This window comes from Neophocaena asiaeorientalis, unplaced genomic scaffold (genome assembly GCF_003031525.2).
Source record: "Neophocaena asiaeorientalis asiaeorientalis breed wild unplaced genomic scaffold, Neophocaena_asiaeorientalis_V1.1 scaffold1004, whole genome shotgun sequence".
NCBI lineage: Eukaryota > Metazoa > Chordata > Mammalia > Artiodactyla > Phocoenidae > Neophocaena > Neophocaena asiaeorientalis.
The window spans coordinates 202616-211600 of record NW_020174276.1 but is presented as its reverse complement, the minus strand read 5'-3'; the positions used below and the strand labels follow the sequence as shown (position 1 = coordinate 211600).

Below are 8985 nucleotides of genomic sequence, written 5' to 3'. Positions count from 1 at the left end.
TATTCTGTTGTTGCTGCATCTGGGGCCCCACAGAGTGGCTGAGAGAGGGGAAGGGCTGGCTCTAGTGCAGGCTCACTCTGGGGGGAGGGAGGCTGAGGACTTGGAGGCCCCACCCCAGGGCCCCGTGACAGCACAGGACAAGGTCTGGCTGGTTTCACCCGGCTCCTGGCTGGGCCCAGGCAGTGGGCAGGCTGGCGCACTTTCCGGCACAGCCCTGCTTTCCCCGCGGAGAGCTGGCAGGAGACTCAGTGGCCAGAACTGTGCAGAGTGGAGGGGGCCGACTGGACACCAAGCCCCCGGGGGCCACAACAGACCCAGAAGGAGCCGGGGGTGATGGAGTTCTCTGGCCGGCCGGCTGAGTGTGGGCAGTGCACAGAGGCTGGGGGAGGAAGCGGAGCTGCAGGGCTGCCTCCCCCCACCTCACACCGGGTCCCTCCCACCGCACACACGTGCAGGAGGGGGGTGGGCCCTCAGCCCCGGAAGCGGGAGCCCCCCACGGACAGGTACTGTGAGACCCACGGCAAGTCCCGCCGGCCCCACCTCCCACACTACCCAGGCCTCTGGGCCTCCTGGGCGTGTCCCCAAGGACTTCAGGCAGCCTCGAGCCCCATCAAAGTGTTCTCTGAGCTGGATGGGTCCCTCCTCCTCAGAGCGAAGGAAAGAAGCGGTGATGGCGGTGAGGCCTCACGCCGCGCCCACAGGTTGGAGTGAGGGCCGCCCACCCAATAGGGCTCTCCTTGTCTGGCCCTCTGAAAGCCAGCGCAGTCCTCCAACTGGGACTGCTCCAGGTCACAGCCAAACAAGACACACTGGCAGCCCCTGAGAACACGGAGGGGCCGTGCCAGGCATTCAGGCCAGGCCAAGGGCGGCGGGAGCGGGCCTGAGGTCTGGCAGGCCCTGGGAGCTCGCCTGCAGATGTGCGGCCCGCAGCTGCCAAGTCGCAGATGCCGGACGCCTGACGCTGTTCCGCAGCCTCGGCCCGGGTGTCTGGCCCCTCTGAGCAGCCCGACCTGAACCCGGGCGCGCGTGCCGTCTTCCACGCCGCCCCACGGTCCCTGGGACTGCAGGTTGCGCTTCCCCCCTCCCCTCTGTCCGCCAAAGCCTTTGAGGCCCAGCTTCTACTAGCAGGCCAGAGGCAGGGGCGCTGCCCAGAGCTCTGCTCTGCAAGCCAACACCCGGCTGCTCGCCGCCTCCCTCCCGGGCCCCGAGAGAGGAGACGGGCACCATCCGTGGGTCTCCTGAGGCTTACGCGCGTTGGGGTCGTGGCTGCAGGGGTTGGGGTGGGCCCTGAGCCCCGCGCCATCGGTGTCTGCTCGCCAGCCACCCCGAGCCCACTACCATGGCCTCGGCACGCCTTCCAGCTACGAGGGGAGCAGACATCCAGGCGTGGCTGGCCAGGGCGCTCCTCCCTGCTGGGGTCTTGGCGCTGCTGAGGTGACCGGACAGAGCTGGGTCCTGTGCCCCTGCAGCCTTCAGGGACAGACTTGACTTGGATGTGGGTGTCGGAGGCCAACAGGGAGCCAGCCCGTCTGCTGCAGAGCGCTGGCACCGGGGAAGTGGCTAGGCGGCCGGTGCTGACCAGGCCGGACGTCTCTCCCCACAGCCTTGAGGACAGCCATCACTTCCACCCCCAGCCTGCTGGGAAACCTCTGGAAGGCCGGCGGTTCCAGTGCCAGCCTTCTGCCGTGCCTGAGCCAGGCGGCAGATGAGCCAGGTCAGCTGGGGGTCCTGGGCTGCTGGGTGCCCTGCCCCCGCCCCGCACCCCCGAAGGCTCGCTGCAGAAACCCTGAGGGAGGGGGAGGGTGTTCTATCCCTTCCCAGGGTGGGACAGGGCACTCAAGGGATTTCTTAGCACAGCGCTCCTGAGGACCAGCAGGAAGTGCCATTTCTACAACTGGATGAATGGGTGAACCAAGGCTCAGAGTCTGCCCGAAACTCTTGCCCAAGGCCACACTGTGAGGAAATGGCAGAGGGGGCACACGTGCCCTGCCCCACCCTCTGCCCCCGCAGACTTTGCTGCAGAGCCCAAAGTCACAGGATCCCAAACTCCCTGGGCTGCACAGGGGGCCGAACCAGCCCCCGGTCCCTGCAGAAGACTCCTTGTATCTCCCCCACTATGGCTGGGAGGTGACACTGACGGAAAGCAGGGCCCTGCCCTGTGGGTCCTGCGCCCCCTGGCTTGCATCACGAATCCTCTAGAAACATGGCGTCTCTCTCTGACTGCCACCATCCATAGCTTCCCTCAGCCCGCGGGGCCAGATGCCCCTCCTCGGCCCCAGCGCACCCATCAGGCCAGCCCCAGCCCCTCCGCCTCCGCCTCCAGCTGCACAGAAGTGGCCTGGAAAAGCCATCATCCCAGCCTGGCCCGGGAGGTTCCCCCAAGCATTTTAGGTCCCAGCAGGTGCCAGACCCCACAGGGAGATGCTCTCAGCCTGGTTCCCAGAGCCTGAGGTCCTGTCTGCCCTCTGCCCCTCTCCTTCAGGTCCTAGTTTTGTTCCCCAAATCCCTGATCCCATGGCCACTCGGGCCTCTGACTGCCGTGTCCCTCTTGGCCATCTGAGCCACCCAGAGGCAGCTGGTGGGGGAGAAGCAGGGGCCGCTTCAGAGTTGCATGGAGCCTGGGACCACCCCCAGCCCGCTGCCCCTTGTCCTGCAGCTCTGCTCCAGGCTGGGGTTTCTGCCGAGTTTGGCCTTCAGACGCCGTGGATCACGAGAGCTGGCTGTGAGGAGGCCGGGTAGAGCCCCAGTCCCCTAAACCTGAACGATGTGTCACCATAGGGAGGGGCAGGCATGAGTCGTCTGAGTCCCTGGCACCTCCACCGGGCTTGGGAACGTCAGCGATACCAGCCTGCCAATGAGCGCGAGCTGGGCTGCTCTGCGGACTGCTATGGGGGCCGAGCGGCTTCTGGAGGAGCTAAGGCTGGTGGCGTGTGGGCAAGTGGGCAGCTCCCATAGGCACCCAGGAGCTGCCCCACCCCAGAGTAGAGAGGGTGGGGGACAAGCCAAACAGAGTCCCAGAGGGCGTGAAGGAAGCCCCGGGGGACCCTGGGGCTGGGGACTCCTGGTGAGGGGAGGGCTTTCACCCCAGGGGAGTGAACCACAGCCCCAGGGAGCACTGGGAAACTGGTTTTGGAAGCCTGGAGAAGGGCCTGGCTCTAGGGCTACCAGTTAGCCTCTGGCCTGGGGCAGGACTGAGCAGACTCCCTCTCCGTCCTCCCAGGGCAGGCACCTCTGCCTCTCCCCGCACTGGCTTCCTTGAAGATAGGATTCACAGAAAAGGTTTTGTGGGTGATTGGGTGTGGGCCCCAGTATGTGAGCAGAGGGGACAGAGGGGGTGGGAGGAGAACTGAGTGCCCCTGGCACCAGCTGACAGGACAAGAGGGGGCAGAGCTGGCAGGGCCCGGGGGTGCCTGCCTCCAGAGGGGGCCCATGTTCACCCCCACCCCATGCTCACAGCAGGGCGCCCCAGGACAGTCACCATCACCCTCTAGCCCCAGGATTTGAGCTAAGCCTTTGGGCTGGTGTGTCCCCTCCCACCAGCAGGGCCGACAGGCACAGGGAGGGGTGGGCAGCTCAGGGCAGGGACCAAGCTCTCCAACCCCGGGGAAGAACTTTCTAACAATCCAGGGTGTTGGCAGGGAAGGAGAGGGGCTCCAGACATGCCATTGAAAGGACAAACAGCCCAGTGGCCTAGCAGGTGGGGCTTTGGAGGCCCCGGAGCTGGGACTGGGGCCCTGCCCGGAGGCGAGTCAGACAGCGCCGGGCCCTACTGGGAGTCTGGGAGCTGGGCTGCCGCCCGCAGCTCACGTGCTCCAAGGGTGGCCCTGGGGGCCGGCCACGGCCTCAGGCTGCATCCCCAGGAGGCCAAGGACAAGTGATGGCTGGGACAGGCCTGTCTCCTTGGGGCTTTTCCAGGGAGTGGAGGAGGGCTGGTGGTGGGTGGGCCTGGGAAGGGGCTCATGACAGATCCCCCCTCTGGGACTCGACGCCGGTGCTGGAAGGGATGCTCTGTGGTCCTGAATGACTAAGGAATGTTGCTAAAGAAACAAAGCTCCTCTGATGGGCCAGGGCCACTGATGGGATTGGGGAGAAATTGGGGCCAATGCTTGCATGTCAGCCTGCATGACAGTCAGAGGGCCAGCACCCCACATTTCTGGGCCCCTAAAATGAGCTGGTACAGAACTGCCACCAGAACCATTGGTGAAGGGGCTGGGCTGTGGACTCCCCATCGACATAGTGGGGTCCCTGGTCCCTGCTCCAGGGCAGGGCATAAAAGCGGTCAGACGGTTAATGCCCTCTGTGAGCCGGGTCCTGGGACGTGAAGGTGGGCCGGTCGCTGCCTCGCCGTGGGGGCCCTCCCCGCTCCCAGCCTTCTTCCCACCGCCTGGTCTTGGCGGCTCGGAGACAGTGCTATGGCTTCCTTTCGATGCACGCGCAGAGAACTGCCCTGAGAGGTTCACCCACGCTGGCCCACGGCAGCCGGACACCGGAAGTTGCACAGAAAGGCGCCTCTGCCGAACCGCCAGCCTTCCCAGGGTGTGGGTGGCGGTGGTGGCCATGCGCTCTCCCTACTCACCATCCCGCAGCCCTGGCTGCGCATTCCTGGGCACCTTCCTTGCTGGCACCGAGGGGGGCCTGAGCATCTCCAGCTGCTCTCAATCTCAGTCAGTCCCTACCTCGTGGAGAGCTGGCCGGCCAGGGAGGGGTGAGTGTACAGAGGCAGGAGCCCCCAGAGGGCAGGACTGGCCACCGAATCGGCAACCTGAGTGGCCCTTACGAAGACTTCAGCTGCGTGAGGACAATCTCCCTGCCCTGGAGGACCCCGGGCCTTCTGCTGCACTCAGCGCAGCAACTCGGGAAGCTCTCACCACCGGGTGCCCAGGCCCCAGCCCCGCCCCGCCCCGCCCATGGAGCAGCGAGGTGCTGTTCCCATCCCCCAGCCTTCCAGGATACTCAGTGGCACACCCAGACAGAGGGCTCCGTTCTCCCTTGCTCCTCTCCTGGGTCCCTCGGCACTTCCCTCAGCATGCCAGCCATCTTGAGAGCTTGCAGGACGGGGCCAGTGGGCCTGCCCCCTCTCACTCCAGTCCCCACGCACTGCACTTGACCATAAGCTATCATCGTCAACATGCAAGTGACTTTGCGGGCTCCCTGGATGCTATGGGGTCAGTAGCCTGGACTTGTCAGTCAGGAGCTCTGAGTCCTGGCCCCAGTTCTGCCCCTGACTGGCTGTGCCACTGTGGGCAGGTTCCTGCCCCTCTCTGGGCCTCAGTTGCCCCCTCTGTACAATGGATGGGGTGGGAGTGGGACCAGCAGGGGCCACGGCTCCCCTCCCAAACGGCTCTGGAGGGCAACCTTGTCGCTACACTTTGTTTCAGAACTGGAGTTCTCTCTCCATTCCTGAGATGCCCCCAGGCACCAGTGGGGGGCGGCCTTTGGGGGACAGAGCATCTAGCCTGGGAGCTCTTGAGCCTCACCCCTTCCTAAAGGTGCCCATCCTGGGCTGATGGTGTCCTCACATCTACCCGTGGTCCCCAGAAGCCCTCCGGGGCCACAGGCCAAGCCTGCCTGTGGCTAACACAGCACAGTTGCCTGAGTCTCCTTCTGCACCCCGCTTTGGAACCTCAATCCAAGGGGGCTCTGGGGCAGAGAGGACTGAGCTGTCCAGGCAGCCCCGCCCGGGGACCCCCCAGCCAGGACTCTGTGGACCCACACCTCGCCCGGGAGGAGGTGGAGGCACGGCATTGGCCTGTGGGTAAGCATGGAATATCTGGGCAGGGAGCCTGGGGTGTGCCTGGGAAACCGAGTCTCTGAGCCCACGCCGTGGACTAGCCCCAGGCCGTGGGGACCGCTCCCCAGTGACGAGCTTGGGTGGCCACCCGGAGGTCCTCCTAACCAGGGCCGAGCGCAAAGTGCACCCGGGACTTGCAGTGAACTAAGGGGGCCATTGGCAGAGTGAGGGTGCCAGCCGCCCAGCCATGCCTGGATGACGCTCTGGGGTAGCGGCCAAGGGGAAGAACCCCGAGTGGGGAGGCAGAGAGGGCAGATGTGGAGCAGAGCTGAGCAAGGTCAGAGGGGTGAACGAGGGGGATGTAGAAGGTGCCTGGAGGACAGCGGGGAGAAGACGCAGAAATGGGACAAGGACCCAGGGGGCCGCAGGGTGGCGACGAAGGGGCGCGGACCAGGAGCCTGCAGCTGTGCAGTGGGAATCCACAAGCAGCCTAGGAGCGGGAGAGGGCGGTGAGGGGGCAGCGGACCCAGGGGTTAGGCAGTGAGAGCAGCTCAGGGCCAGCGTAGGAACAGCGGGGACACTACAGGGCTTGCGGAGGGGGGGACCCTACCTGAGGAGGGGAAGCGGCGGGCACAGGCTGGCTGGTTGGCGGTCTTGAGGGTTGGAGTAATTTTCTTGTAGACGGCTGGGCTAGCTGCACCCCTCCCCCTTGCGCCCCCCAGGACTCCCCCCACTCTGCCTGCCCCCCCTCTGCACCCTGGGGCACACAGTGAAGGGACACACAGTCTAACTCACACAAGGACCCTTGGCGGCTCTGGGCAGGCGCAGTCTCAGAGATTCAAACTTTCCACTATCCGGATGGGGCCACTGAGGCCCAGAGAGGGGCGGGAGCTGGCTTGCGGGTGTTAGGGCGGGCGGAAGAGAGGGAGAGGGCAGAAATGGAGGGGAGACCGGGGGCAGGTGGCCTCTGATTGCTAGTCCAGGGACGGGGCCCCGGAATTTGGTTCTGAGCCTTCCTCAGCCTGGAAAGGGATCAGGGTGGCAGCTGTTGTGGATTTCCGGAAGGGCTTGATCTAGGCTCCCGGGCACTCCGGGCACCCCACCTCCCAGCCCACTGCAGCCTCTTTCCCCTAAAAAAGAGGAAGCGGTCCTGTTTGTGTGATCTCAGGATGGGACTCAGCTGGGGGCTTGCAGGACGCAGCACAGATACTGGGGGTCCTCCCCAGCTTGCCTGCCCCGAGCTGAGGCTCAGAGAAGCTGATTCAGAGAGGAGGAGCCAGCGAGTCATCCTTGCTCCATCTGAGCAGGTCCCCTAGGGTGCAGTAACTGCTCTGAGGGTGGCCACTTCCTCGGGGCTGAGCCCTGTGCTGGCCACTTACAGGAGTAACTGGGTCAGCCCACCAAGCGTCCCAGGAAGAGGCCGTCATCAGCCATGGCATCCACGCCATCACTGGAAGCTCAGCCACTTCCTGAGGGCCCAGATGAGCCCAGGGCCGTAGCACGACACCTCCTTCCTGTTGGGTGGGGTCCCATTCCTCCCCCGGCCCGTGTACCCAGCCTCGGTCATGGGGAGACTCCTGCAAGAGCAGTTTTGGGGAGACAAACGTGAGGGTTTAGACAGGGCGAGAAACTGAGGCAGGGAGCGACACTGAGATCTGCAAAGGAGAATAGGGAAGAAACGAAGGCAGGCAGCATGAGACAGGACAGAACTCCACTGAGAGGAAAAGAAAGATGCATAGAAAGAGAAACAGCTCAACAGGGCAGAGGCCGAGGGCGGGCCAGGGAGAGGGGGGGCCATGAAAGGAAAGCAGGGGTGAGGCCCGAGGGTCCCGCGCACCCGGCCAGCTGTTGTTTAGGCTTTTGGTGCTCAGCTTCAGGCCATCAGGCAGGTAAGGGTCTAGAAAGTTCTGCCAGGGGGAGTGGCTGGGCCCAGACCCCTCTTCTGTTCACCAGCATCAGTTCAGAGACCCCCTGGTCAGACCTGGGACACAATGGTGGCCTGACCAAGCCGCCCGCCTGCAAGAAGCTTCCAGGCTGGGCCACGGCAAAGGGAGAGAAGTAAGAAAAGCAGGGCCAGGTCGGGAGCTCCGACTCCTTCTTGTTTTCCTGGGTGAGGCCGTTACAGATGGTTGCGAGCAGGAGATTGGAGAGAACACGTGCCCTTCCAGACACGGGGAGTCGGTTTTGCTGGTTTGTTTGTTTTTTACTGTTTATTGGCGACATATTCAAACATCTCTGGGTCGCCCCACTGAGCTTCAGCATCCTCCGACGCAGCTGGGGAGGAGGAGAAAGAGAGTCCAACCCACGTATAAAACACTGTGCTCCACAAAAGAAGTTAGTTGAAGACGACCACATATTGCAAGATTCTGCATGAAATGTCTAGAACAGGCAAATCTACAGGGACAAAAAGTACATTCGTGGTTTCTTAGGGCCAGGGGGGATGGTGGTGGATAGAGTGGTGACAGCTAAAGGTATGAGTGTTCTTTTATCTCCATAAAGCTGTTTACAAAATTTTCAAATGAAAAGAAATAGGCACAAGGCATGCCCATTGCCCAGGGAGCCAAGTCCCTTACTGAGTAAGGTCCCCTCTGTGAGGAGGGGACTGGGGCACGCCAGGGCCACACACAGCACCAGAGGCTCAGGAAGGCTTCCTGGAGGAGGTGACTTAGAGCAGACAAGTAGGGAAGAGGGACGGTGTTGGTGGAAGGCAGAGCCCAGGGCTAGGTGTAGAAGGCGTGGGGAGCAACTTGCGGGCGGTGGTGAGGCGCCTTGGAGCTCTTTCCCGCAGTTGGGGGGTACGTCTGGGGCAATATGTCTGTAAATACAGTTTTTGCGCCTGGAAGGCTCTTGTGTCTGTGGTTTGCAGTCTGCAATAAGCCATAACTGCACACCCGGCCCAAGGCCTACTGAGTCACTGGGCCTGGCCCTCTAATTTGGGGGCCACTCCCAGACCAGCCGGCCGGCACCTCAGTCCTGGGCCTCCCCCTCCCCCTCCCTCTCCCCAGGCCTCAGCTCTCTCTGTGGCTGCAGTGCGGGAACAACCTGGACCCCAGCTTGAGCGGCGCTGAGAACAGCACGTCCCTGCTGGCCAGCGGAGCTGCAGCCTCCTGCCCTCTGGCCTTTCAGGGCTGCGAGGCGGCAGCAGGAGGCAGGGGAGGGCAGGCATGGGGGGCAAGGCAGGAAGGAAGAGCAGGCATTTCCTGAGGCCCCCGGGCCCCTGGAGGCGGCCAGTGCACAGCTGTCTTTGCTCCACA

At 63.8% G+C, this 8985-nt stretch overlaps 1 protein-coding gene across 1 annotated transcript in view; it reads right to left on the bottom strand.

Annotated features, from left to right (window-relative positions):
- BGN (biglycan) overlaps positions 1-6390 on the bottom strand; it is a 13179-nt gene extending 6789 nt beyond the window's left edge. Inside the window, exon 1 of the mRNA XM_024755807.1 lies at positions 6342-6390. The gene's annotated coding sequence lies outside the window, so the exon portion shown is untranslated. The remainder of the gene's footprint in view (positions 1-6341) is intronic.
- Between the last annotated feature and the right edge of the window lie 2595 nt (positions 6391-8985).